This window comes from Limulus polyphemus, unplaced genomic scaffold, assembly GCF_000517525.1.
Source record: "Limulus polyphemus unplaced genomic scaffold, Limulus_polyphemus-2.1.2 Scaffold49, whole genome shotgun sequence".
NCBI classification, from domain to species: domain Eukaryota; kingdom Metazoa; phylum Arthropoda; class Merostomata; order Xiphosura; family Limulidae; genus Limulus; species Limulus polyphemus.
The window spans coordinates 1,337,835-1,351,985 of NW_013665659.1; positions in this window are offsets into that span (position 1 = coordinate 1,337,835).

Consider the following 14,151-nt stretch of genomic DNA (forward strand, 5'->3'; position numbering starts at 1 on the left):
TAAATGGCCAAGCAAGTATTTACGAAAGAACGAGCTATAAGAATATGTAATATGAAAAAATTACAAAATGGTAGATTTATATGACACGCTTAAAATCGTTGTTGTCATAGCAACACAGCTGCAAACACATGTTTATCAATGAGATATCTAGTTTTTGATTTTTTTCTCTTAGTCTGGGTAATTGCACCCATTAGTTTCCCCATTTAATCCGGCCCCGGGTATGAGGACACATTCCGTTGAAGGTTATGTGGGAAATTAAGCGTGGCAAATTTGCCATTATTTTTTTCCGCCATCCTCGATACAGATAATATAGGTAATGAAAAACTGACGATAAAAGTATTGCTTGTTATGTTCGACAAGTGCGCCAAACAAAAACAATTGAATAAAAATACGTTCGAACTCATTTCTAGTGTTAGCAAAATAACTGAGCCGAATGACAGTTTTACAACCAGAACAAGATAGATATAAACACTGGATCTATTTACCTTTTTTCTTACTTCTGCACATAACGCTAATTCTTGGTAAGACAAACCTTATGGTTTACTAATCACACATTACAATATTGTGCTTTGTTTTACTAATTCTTACATATTAGTCAGACATAGCTTTAACATATGTTAATTTGTGAAACATATAAATGAATCATTTCCAGCTCCTTAGCAGTACTTCCTATTTTCTTCATTTCAAACGACTTGAACCACGACTTCTGTGCAGAAAGTGTTTACTTTGGTAATTCACAGGAACACACGCATGTGAAGAATAGAGAAAAACTGAAATCTAATTGATTTTACATTTTATAGAGTCATCAAACTTTTAAGTCTATCACATAAAATTGTCGCTATAAAAATTGTTTAACTTAATTAAGAATCGATTCTGCTTAATCATCAAGTTGCATTCGCAGCTTCTAGTGTTTACTTTTAAAAGTTTCATATATTAATGAATTAGATGTTCACTTGGCTAGTTCGCGAAACTCCGAGACAGGAAGATACTGGCAATGAATGAAATACACTTAATGTTTGGTTAACCCTCCACCTCCTGGTTTTGTATATGCAACTCAGAATTACTTCGACCACTAGAAACATGACCTGGAATGTTTTTCTCTCATTACTTGTAATAAATTTTATCCTTTTTTTACCACTATATATCACTTCGGGATTTTAGATGTACCACAGTAAACACATTCAACTAGTTTGTTATTATTAAGGACAATCTTATTATGAGGATTTAAATTGATGTTTTTTCTTATATAGTGTGTACGGTATACGTTATGTGCATGTGTTTCATATAACATATATAATACTGTAAGATAGGTATAAAAAGTATAACAATTTGTAGGTATCCAACACCGTAAATTACATCCAAAGTTGTTTGTAATTAAGTACAAAGCTACACATGAAACCCGGTTTTTAGCATTGTGAGTCTGCAGACATATCGCTGTGCCACTGGAGGATTACATCAAAAATAAAAGTATTATCAGTATGTTATCTATATGCTATAAATCATATCCACCACTAAACATAATCCATTGAATTTAAAAACATTCTATATCATTGCGATATTATATCAAATAAACAAACAAAATCATACAGCATTAAACTAATTTATCAGTGTTAATGTAAATGTATATTACTAAAAACCTGCTTAAGTTCGCTGTTTCCCAGCGCTCTTTGTTTGTTTGTAGTTAATCGCAAAACTACGCAATGGGCTATCTGTGCTGGGCCTACTACGGGTATCGAAACCGGTTTTTAACGTTCATACTTACCACTGTGCCACAAGGGGTGTTACGGCTCTAAAGTATATAATATTGATTTTTTTTTCCAAACCTATGAGGCTTAGTAGTCTTTAATTTCAAGTGATAACTCAATAGTTTTTATTCTTAATTAAATAATAGGTTGAACAATCGACACGTTTTTCATATTTTTATTTAAAGAAGTATGAAGTTTTGAGCTAGCGCTTTTCGTCAGAATTTTTTGTTTAAATTTTAATTGTTATCTGTTTTATCTTTTCATGACTTATAATGTTTATGTAACAGATGTAATTTTACTTAGAATTTTCACGCTCAACATTTCAAATACTATGCACACAAGTTCCTTGAATTCTACGCATGCGCCTTTGTTGTAAACTGTTCGATCTGACAATGAGCGATCCTTCTTTAAATAAAAATATTAAAAAAAATTTTGCGGTTGTCAACATATTATTTAATTTTGATATTTTCGCCGCCTATGTGGCTTTAACTACATTTGTAGTTTTATTTTTATTCATTATCACTAGGTATGTCACGTGAATTGTGTACCCTTCCGATAAGTGGATGTTTACCAAATTGGATGATCTATGTCGCGTTGTTTGTTTGAGCATTGCTTTTTAGTTTTCTTGTTTCAACTCTTTCTTCTCGCACCATTATGGCCAAAGCACGTGTTAGAAGTCATTTAATAATGGGAGAATCGTGGACTGGCTGGAGTGTTTCAACTCTATGTTGATGTTGTCTTAATTTTGAGCCAAAATATGTTTTCCATGGTTGGAAATGACATAGTATCAATAAAAACGTAAGGAAATAGTCAGCAAAGGAACGAATCAGGAGAAATTTACTTCTTGATCATATAAACTCGTCAAACCCTTTTCCAAACTCCCAATATCACAGAAACTCTGTTATAACAGTTAAATGCATGCAGAATGTCCACAATAGACTCGAAGAAAGTCTGATCACAGCAAACCAACGAGATTGGCCTCGAGACCATGTGACTTGGACTATTCAAGAATGGACGTCAGTGATCTTCACAGATGTGTCCAAGTTTTATCTTGACTTACAAACCATCTTGCAAGAATGTGGAAACTACTCTGAGAGAGTTATCACAATGTTAACACAGCTGAGCACGACCTTCAGGTTGGTGGGTCCGATTTGGTTTGGGCAGCATGAGCTTCAATAGTAGGACTGACCTCTACATGCAGTACATGCAGTAACTGTGCAAGTACAGTGTTGGTGTCCTAGATATTTCATAAAGCTGTACATAAGTTCCATTGATACAGATTTGGTCCTTATGAATGATAATGTCTCACACACAAATACACACACCCATTCACAGTTATCCGGTTGAGTGGGAGTTTCTACTGTCTGTATAAAGTGAAATGCTCTAAACATGACCTCAATCAAACTCATTTGGAATTTCCTACAGCAATATATTTTGGTCAAATCTGTTCATCCCATGATCCCCTACGAGCTGGGAGATTGCTCATGTAGAGGAATGGGGACATTCGTTACAAAATATCATCCAGAGGCTCATCACGAGAACAGGAAAACAACGTCAGCAATGGGCAGTACTTTTGAAGAATACGATACTATTAACAAGATTTATTTTAATATTTATTAACATATTAAAAGAAAATATACTTTCACATATACATGTATATAATGTTTCATTTTTAGGGATATTCCTTTCCAGCCTGAGTTATATAATGACTCGCTGGGAAAAACGATTATACTATGTAATTATCAGTTGGACACTATTCTTCTATTATTTGCTATGTTCATTTTGAAAACCGATCCTTAGCAATTTTTAAGTAGCAAGTATACTAAAGCTTTGAAAAATGATGTTATTCAACGATTACCAATTTTCCATATTTAAAACGTTTATGTGACGCGATACAATATTATATTTTGCACAAAACTACGTATAATTAGCACCCTAGCTTTCTACAAGAAATTAAATTTGTATAAGCTGTTTATATAAAACTGCTTATGCCCCTATATTTTGCTTCCTAAATGATTTATAGAATTTCCTTCGATGTGTTTTTCTTTAGTTTCGTAAGTAATAAATATGATACAAAAATATGTAAAATAATATACTTCATGGTCTAAAAATGTTGTCGTTTTGTTCACATCATCAAAGGATTTATGAAGAACGATGAAAGTTATTAATTTCAGTTTTGGAACATAAAAGAAAATTTTTATAGTAAAAGTACACAATATACATCGTTGGATTTGCGTTTTGTAAGCGCAATAGAGAATGGGATCGTACGTGTGTGTAAAAAAGTTTCTCACGAAGAAAAAAGTTCCTAAAGAGTAATAACTTTATTTCCACGGTTAAAAATAATTACAAAGCTATAAGTTTGTGAGTATACGTTTCCATCAGTTGAACTGAGCAGTTATATTTGCCTCCGGTTAAAAATTGCCATACTTTTTGCTTCCCGTTCTCAGTTAGTAACATCACATTTGTTTCCTACGAAACAGTGTTGTTTAACTTGTCACTCACGTATAACTTAGCGTATGTAATTACATGGGACGTTCTCGACCCATTGGCTAGCCTGCCAGACTGTAGAGCTGAAGTTCCGTGTTTCGCGTCTTGTTATAGTCCCCCCCCCAAAAAAAAATCACGCTCGGTACTTTTGGGCTGTGGGTGTGTTATAAAAGTCACTATCAAATCTCATTATTCGGTCTCTTAAGAGTAGCCCAAGAGCTGGTGGTGAGAGATGTTGACTAGTCTGCCTTCCTTCTAGTCTATCTCTTCTAAATTTGGAAAGGCTAACACAGATAGCCCTCGTGTATCTTTGCGCGAAATTAGTAAAACAAAGTAATTAAACACTTCATGAACGATACCTGTTCTTTGTTTATGAAACTGAATTTAAGTAATAATGATCCTATATGACTGATAATCAAGTTAAAAAAGTGGGACTGCCCACTGCTCTTGTGATAAAGCAAGAAGTGAATAGTTATGACAAACTATACACCCATAAAGAACCAACTACAAACAACAAATGGGCTCCAGTAGTTTTTGCGATAAAATAATGATAAATACAAATTGAAGGCGAGCCAAACTATTACCCCGCTTTTAAAGGTAAGGTTGTGACGATCGGATACCACTCGTTATCATGGTTAGTAGACTATACGATCACCCAAATCTAATTATTAGTTAGTTACTAGTATACATAATTTTGTCAGTCAGGAGGACCTAGGATTAAATCCCAGCCATTAGCACCACAGAAACAGTACTTCTTGGGATTTCACTTAAGGTAACAGCAGATTAGTAGCCAAAACGTATGATAAAAACTAGTTAATAATGAGTCTTTTAATAATAAAAACAGTACTAGATTTTTAATAATTGGACTTACGTGATCGTGTAGGCTACTAACCATGGAAACCCTGATTTCTGTTCACCTGTTCCCTTAACTAAATATAAGCATTACCCCATAATATCAGTTAGTGATTACTCTTTTATTTGAAGTCTTGGGGGAGGCGAGTATTAAGCTCACACGTGAAAAAAAAATATATATGTATATATATATATATATAGAGAGAGAGAGAGAGATAGTTTGTTTGTTTGTTTTTGAATTTCGCCCAAAGCTACACGAGGGCTATCTGCGCTAGCCGTCCCTAATTTAGCAGTGTAAGTCTAGAGGGAAGGCAGCTAGCCATCACCACCCACCGCCAACTCTTGGGCTACTCTTTTACCAACGAATAGTGGAATTGACCGTCACATTATAACGCCCCCACGGCTGAAAGGGCGAGCATGTTTGGTGTGACGGGGATTCGAACCCGCGACCATCAGATTGCGAGTCGAGCGCCCTAACCACCTGGCCATGCCGGGCCGAGAGATATAGAGAGCATAATATGTGTGACACATTACTCTATGTGTAAAGTCTAAGTCCCCCGGTGGAACAGCGATAAATTTACGGATTTACAACGCAAAAATCAGGGGTTCGATTTCCCTCCGTGGACACAGCAGATATCCCGCAGTGGCTTTACTATGAAACATACAAAATGTATGAAACATTTTTTATGCTTTTTGTGCATAAAAGTAATTTGCATTGCTCTTACTTTTAAAGTTGTTTGTTTGACTAGATTTTGCTGTCATTATCACCTAAATCGTCTTGAGTGCTTTCTTTCAGCTTTTCAGCACAGACACGGTTATACCAGACAGTAAATTTACTAATATTATTCTCAAAATAAAATGAAAGTTACGAAAATTAGTTGCTGTAGTGTTTATTGTAGGCTTAAGACAAGAATTATTTCTCCTTTTTAATTATTCAATTTTTATTTTTTGTTAATTAACTGGTAAAATAAATTTTCTCAGGGTAGTATTTTTAATCTGAACTGTACCTCATGCGTGTGTTGTTCAGGTGCATTGATAGCCAACAAATTGCCCAAAGATTCCGCAAAAATGCAGGTTCGGGAAATACTGTGTAGAGAAGGAATTGGACACAGACAGTAAGGAAAAACAAACGCACAAGTGAGCAAGCAATAATATTTATTCACTATTATGAAAAAAGTTTTTGTTAAAGCAAGCTGACTGGCTTCTTAATAATTTGCAGTAAAAATAGTTGCTCAGGCTGGAAAAGGGTTTCCAAACACATCAGAACAAGACAAAGAATAACGTTACATCACACTTTTAAGTCAGTTAAAAGGGGCCTAATAGTCCATTCATTACCTTAGTCAACTACTATTCAAATGACATATTCAAGTGAGAGAACATCCAACTAATACCAACTTGAACAAGTATCTATGTCGCCCTCTTGAGACAGGCTTGCTTTCATCGGGGAGTGCACACAGACACAAGATAAAACTGGAAAAACTTCTATGAGATAACCTTTGCCGTATGTAGTTTTTACCTAAGCAAACGAATTAGTGAATGTTTACAACTTTTCGATATCTAGTAACAAAAAAGTAATAAAAAACGGAGGATGCCTGCATAGAAATAAAAAAACTACATGAATATACCTTGGTACAGATATATTCTAAAGTTATGAAAAGGTGAATGAACGGTGAATTTAACAGTTATTTCAACTGTGACGTCTGCACATAGGCTAAACGGCAAAGTCGAGGGTTCGGGTACAGTTGTTCCTAATTCTGAATTACTGACCAGAGGGACGGCAGCCAGTCAACCGAGTAGCCATTCTCAGGGTAGAAATATTGTTATTTCTATGTGTTATTCTATAGCGTTGAAGTACGTTATTTAATGTTGGAATATTTGTTTGTTGAAAGTTTTTGGTAATATTTAGCTTCAACTAGTAGTCATTTACATGAGAAAATGTATGTATCACAATTTGTTATTAATTTTAGTTTGTTCAACTTAAGTCTTCATTCTATCTATCTCGTTGAATCTATAGTTAATATACAGTTTATTACAAGAGAAATAACCCCCAATTTCGTTTGCAAGTAACAGTTGATGCCGCAGGCTAACATAATTGTCTGAACACCACCATACAATAGCAAACTTGAGCAGACCCGCCCGCCTACGTCTTCCAACCTGTTGAGAATAGCTGAGGAAGGAATGTCTCCTTGTTTGGAAGGACGTTCACGCCAAGTGTTTTCATGCCTAAAACCAGAACCCGTGAAAAATAAATTTTATTGTAAACGAATTAAGGTGTTATCCTCATTTCTAAATGACTGGAGCGACCAGTTGAGTAGGATGTTCTTTCACATCGTACAAATATTCAAGTGTCTTATCCCATTCAAGACATTCAACAGGGAGTCTGTCTGTTCAGTATGTTTAAATACACTATTGTTTTTTTTAGATAATTACCATACCATCTGAAATACTTCGAATAGTCACGGTTTTCCCATTAAGGAGTCCAGCTTTGTGTTTAGAGAAACATTGGGACATTATATGTAAGGATACAGTTATAATTATGAAATACTTGGTTAGCGTTCAACTAATAGAAGCACAATGTGATCGTTTGAAAAGTTTGCGCATGACAACAATTTCCAGAGAAGAGCGCCGACTGAAATAATATAATTTTCGTCCATTGTAAAAATACTAATTCATGTCATTCCACAGCACGGTCGTAGTGTGTTGTTTACTATGTAATTTTCAGAAAAGATCGGGATATGAGCAAGAAGATTATAACATAATAGTCTTATAATGGAACCATTAGCAGTACAAAACACACACTGCTTACTTTTCAAAACTCACTCGGTAATGTTATCGTGCACGTTATTTGAAGATCTAATTTATAATCACCGCTTTATTTGTTGTAAATATAATAATAATAATAAAGTTAACAGCCAATGTTCAGAAGTACTAAAATAGACTATCAAAAAAACAAAAACAAAAAAATAATTGTTAAATAAGCTTCACAAACAGACAGGCTAAACATATAAACTATATAAAATTATACGTTTTGTTATGGTTTGCTTGTAATTAAGCACAAACTACACAATGGGCTATATGTGCTCTGCCCACCACTGGTATCGAAACCCGGATTCTAGCGTTGTAAGTCCGCAGGCATACCGCATGTGCCACTGGGAGGCAAAATAAGGTGAACGACCATACTAAGAAATAACAACGAGGTGTTAAGAACTGTATTTGGGCCTATATATTATGAAGTATTATTCAACGTAAGGAATTATCATTTGTTTATAATGTTTTTGTATTGCATTAAGAACATCTAATCTTGCACCCTATGAAATCAGTGTTGTTCCTTGATTAAACTCGCATTGAAATAAAGACAATCTTATAAATGGCTGAGTTTCATAAGCCAACAAATCATTAGTTTACCTAGAAACACTTTGATATGGATATTTTACCCAACAGAGGGTTTTATTTATTTTTTTGCTTTTTTGAGAACCCGAAGGATTTAATAAGCGTAGGTTAAAAACAAAATTTTAAATTAGTTTTTTTATGTATGAAGGCAGATATTTAAAAGCTGAATAAACTTATGCAGTAAATTTATCACATAATGAAACAAGCTAAAAATCTCGCTCAAAATCTTGAAACTTAGATAAGCACAATGGAAGATCACATTTTTCTAGATGCATTTTAAACATCTATATTCTGGTAAAAAACGTTGTGGATGGATTTTTTTCAACCATTAATTACCTTATCATATATTGCATTTACCCTGATGAATGAGAGTCAGTATTAGTTACAAAATCAACAATAAGTAACACATCTATAAGAACAACTTCTTGTAAAGCGTATTTCCTCTTTATCTCTACTTATCTAAAGAAATAAGACGCATTCCTATACTTTCATTCTTCCAAAAATATTCACGAACAGCGTTCCACTTTCTGCCGTTTCATAAATAAAATTACATAAAGAGATGTGATAGGTGTGCTCATGCACCGCGTGTTGTAAAGTGTAATATAGCAAGAAACTATCTTTGAATGTCAGTTATAGCCATTGATCTTTACAGCGTCATCATGACAATTAGCAGTTTCTTTAAATCAGACTTAAAATGGACTGTCTTCAACAATTCAACCTTTTGATTGTTATATCTCCTATTCCTTTGAATTGAAAACTTTCTTGACACGTTAGATCAACTCGGTGATACGTAATGGATTAAAAGTTATTAGTTTTCTAAGTTTTTTTTACGCATACCACTGTGGTGTGGTGTTCTGGTATGGTATGCAGGTGTTCTGATTTGGTTTTGATTTATGAAAAGTAAGACTCAGACCATGAGTACACAACAAAACAGTTGCCGTCGGATGGGAGAAAATGTAAAGTATGATGGTATACTGTACTGAGAATATTTATATTTTAGTCTAAATAGTATAGGATGTTCTATACAATATATATATATATATATATATAGTTGTTCTTTACTTTACGTTTAGAGTCGTTAGGAAACGTAACGTTCGGGTTACGTCCCTTATGCACTGATCCCTGTTTTAACACAAAGATTAAATGGATGAACATTCGTCATCATATCTCACAACTGAGTCCCCGGCAAAACGAAATAAATGTCCTGTCAGATATAAGACATATTTCAAATTAGTCATCATGTTCGTGACAGGCCCAGGTCGTATTTTATCTATTGTCGTAATGTGGACTTGACATGTGAAAGCTAGACTGCTTTCTTTCTAGTCAGCGATACCATTGTAGAGTTTGGTGTTGGCATTTTCACAAAAACTTCCTAACGAATAAGCTAGTCCTTACAGTATTCAGAGTATATATATATATGTCTATTTATCTTGGAACCTTTAAGGATAAAAATGATCCTTTTTAGGTAATACAACACACTGTTGAATATGTGTGATTCAAAGAGATATATGGTCTTGGACACTTGGTAAAATTCTGATGAGCTGATAATAAGTATTTGTTGAGAAAAACCAAAACGAATAAAGAAAATAGTCATAAGACAGAAAGTAACATTTACTTACCACAATAAACATTGTACAAGATTGTGCATCGTTCATCGTACAATCTTCAATATTTGTTTTAAAAATACTAACTGTGATATAAAACAAAATTAGCAGGTAAAGTAATTTGTTTTATTTTTTTTCAATTTATTTTTACTCAAGCTCGGGTGTTCGATGAATTTTGATCAGCTTAAGAATTGCCACTGTATAGCTGAAATTATGTAGTTTGGTAATATTAACAGGTTAGAAATAATGAGAAAGCTGTGATTTTAAATATATATAGATGAGCATAATATGGCTGAATTTTTGATATGATTGTATCAAAGTGTGCTTATGTAGGAAAGAGGCAAAATAATTAACACAATAAATAAATATTTTATGGTAAATATACATTAATTACACGTAGTCTGATTGGTCAGAACTATAGTTATCCAAATGTCATTATTGATAGATTTATGACCTGTAGAGTTTCAAGTAGTACAATACTATAACGACTTGAACAAAACAGCATTTTAGAGTGAGTGATGTACACAAACAGATTATTACAGAATTTAAAACACTCTAATTAGTTATTTCTCATTTTGATGGAATAAATTTTGTTACTAGTATTGATTTATAATCAAAATTAAACCCTTGTCCCTTGGTTTACATGAACTTCAAATAAACGTTTTATGATGCCAGAAAATATATGAATGTTATCACTGATACTTACAGTTCATAGAAAGAAGGTTCCTGTTTGTTTGTTTTATAATTAAGCACAAACTACACAATGGACTATATGTGCTCTGCCCACCACGGGTATCAAAACTCGGTTTCTAGCGTTGTAAGTCCGTAGGCATACCGCTGGGAGGAAACAAAGAGAACGACCGTACTGAGAAATAACAACGAGGTGTTAAGAACTGTATAGTTATTCGCCCAACTTTATGCAGACCTAAAAGTAAAAGTGGCATCTATAAATTATATAAAGAAAATAATCTTTATTAAGTTTTGATTTAGCGACAAAATTAAAAAGAAAAATAACTATAGAAAAAACAAGAAACAAAAACCAGAATAACATGATTTTAATCTCTTTATTCACGAGAAAATAAATACGAACTTTCTTTTAAACATATGACCGTTTTTGAAGTTATCTTACAGCGCAATAGACAGTGTACACATGGAGCTAAAGAGGTTGTAAGAAGCTATTAAAGTAGTTTAAAAGTGAAACTTCGACGAAGTAGACCCTTTTTAAAACATGTTTCCTAAATCTTCGATATAAAAAACTGGGTGTCTCAGAAGTAGCTGTAAGACACATTTGCTTTGATTTTTCTGATATAGATTTAAAGTTGCATTTGCAGTAAGTGAAGAAATTGAAATGACAAAAAATATCCATATCAAAATAAGCAACTTTTTTCTTTTATATTAAAGCAATGAAGAAACATTCTAATTGTTTAACAAATCATTATAATTATAATATAAGAGTTTAATCACCGTAATGTTTTGTTATACAGAGGTTAAGTACTTATATTAAAACAATTTCGAAGCGTCGTTACAGTCCATGAGCGATCTTAAATCATGCTCTATTTGACGATCGTGCTATTGACAATAGCCAAGTAGTATAGTTTCCATTGCAAAAGGCTCCGTGGTAAGACTGTCATGTCCAAAGCACGCCACTCTTCCTCGAATGATTTCAATATTATATTTGATGTACAAAGACAACTATTTTCCAGTGCCTGTGTGTGTCATCGTATGTAACAGCATGAATATCTGTTTTATTCTCCAGCTGGTAGAGGTATGTCAGGGTAGAGCGGATATGTCGTGGAAGCAACTTCTGTACACGTTACTTGTTTAACTTTTCAAGACAGAAATCATTCATAATAATGTTCCGTAGTCTTCCCTGTAGCATGTGGACAGGCTTTTGCCACTGAACTTTATGTTCTTGGATTCTCACTTGTTACAAGACGCCGAACTTCGCTTACAACGCTGAGGAACGACTTGTTGCAGGTCTTTTTCTGGCTGATCCTGCTTCCCTAAGTTGACCAGTATTCCTTTGTTTTCCAATGCCATTAAGTACAAGGAATATCTGAGTTTTGGAATTTCTAAATCACAAATATGAACACATATGTATAATCTGAGTGTATGAATATTTTGCGAAGGAAAGGCTGTTGCATAACATAATCTTTCCAAAAGAGACCAATTTTCGGTGGCATCACACTATCTACGAATGTCAAACGGTGTCAAAATGTAGTTATCATAGGAGACATTTTACCACGACTTCATAAGGCTGTAGTTGTCAAGTAAATTACTGATATGCTTCTTCGAAATATTTTTAATGTAAGTATTCAACCCTCTGTATATTTCAGGTTTACACATAATTTTGGAAATGTAGTCGTTAATTCTCCTATATATTTTTTTATAAAACAATTTTTACAGTCATACTATATCTTATATATCTTGAAACATATATCTATAGATTATATATCACTCGTTCATACCTATTCGGCCCGGCATGGCCAGGTGGTTAGGGCGCTCGACTCGTAAACTGAGGGTCGCGGGTTCGAATCCCCGTCCCACCAAACATGCTCGCCCTTTCAGCCGTTGGGGCGTTATAATGTGACGGTAAATCCCACCATTCGTTGGTAAAAGAGTAGCCCAAGAGTTGGCGATGGGTGGTGAGGACTAGCTGCCTTCCGGCGTTATAATGTGACGGTAAGTCCCACCATTCGTTGCTAAAAGAGTAGCCCAAGAGTTGGCGATGGGTGGGGAGGACTAACTGCCTTCCCTCTAGTCTTACACTGCTAAATTAGGGACGGCTAGCGCAGATAGCCCTCGTGTAGCTTTGCACCAAATTCAAAACAAACAATCATACCTATTCGGCTAAACAAGAATAGACTCTTAAAGAAGATGCTTTCAAACAACGGGAAACTTTTATAAGTTATCAAATGAAGAAGTTTCTTGTTTCCAACTTCCTCAGTAAAAATGCCAATGTTTGATTATTGCCAAAGGTATTATAACATTTAATTATATATGTATTTATATATATATATCATGGTCATAGCTTGACTTAATACTGTCACATTATTTCAAATAAATATACATATAGTGTCTTACAATGTCGAGAAACATTACTACTGAACATGTTTACAATCAATGTAATCCTTTTAATTTATTCCCTTCAGGTTCAAGTATATATATATACCAATATTTTGTTATTAAACTCTGCACTAATTCAAAAAACGTAACCTTATCATACAACTAACATTCATATGAAACAAATATATGTATTCTATTTCATTCGTTAAGTTAGTTTTCGTTTCCCTCGGCGACCATGTGGAGAAGAATTTTATATGTACAGCACAACTCCATAAACCGTCTAGTAAGATTTTGTATAGGTCATATGTTACATTGTTATCGTGTGTTAAAACCAAATGTTGTCGATAAGACGAGAAAAGCAGATCCCTGAGAAACATAAAATAGTAATATTCGCACAAAATCATCACCATATACAATACCTCTTCACTTCTATCTTAACAGCAAAAAACTGGGGGTTTAAGCATCTAAGAATTGTTATATATGTATTGCGAAGCCTTCACTTTTCATTTGGTTTGACAATTCACATTTTGCTATTATAGCTAACTACGAGGCGCTCTCGCGCTTCGAGCCCTAAATGAACGTTCACTTGCCTCTGTCGTAATTCAACTTAAATGCAAATGAACGAACTGTAGTAAGATCATATCTATCCTGCGCGTGTTAAGAACTTGGGCAATTTAGCTCCAAAGTTTACGTCTGCGAATCATGCAGAATGCTTCTTTTTCTCGTAAATACTGCCTTTGCTCCAACTGACTGTCAAGTTAATGTTGAAATATCTGTCTTGAGAGTAAAATACACGGCACATTAACAGTAAGCTGTATTGGCTTTCATCAAAGTTAGAGAATGTTCTTCAGGTCTTGCCTAAATACTTTTTAGATTTTAAGGATCACGCATAACCAAGAAATTATGCTAAAACACGAAGCGGTGTTTGTAGATGTTTGGAAAATCCATTTAGAATGGCTTTATAATTTAATTAAATACCTATTTTTGAACTGTGTCGAGAAAATTAA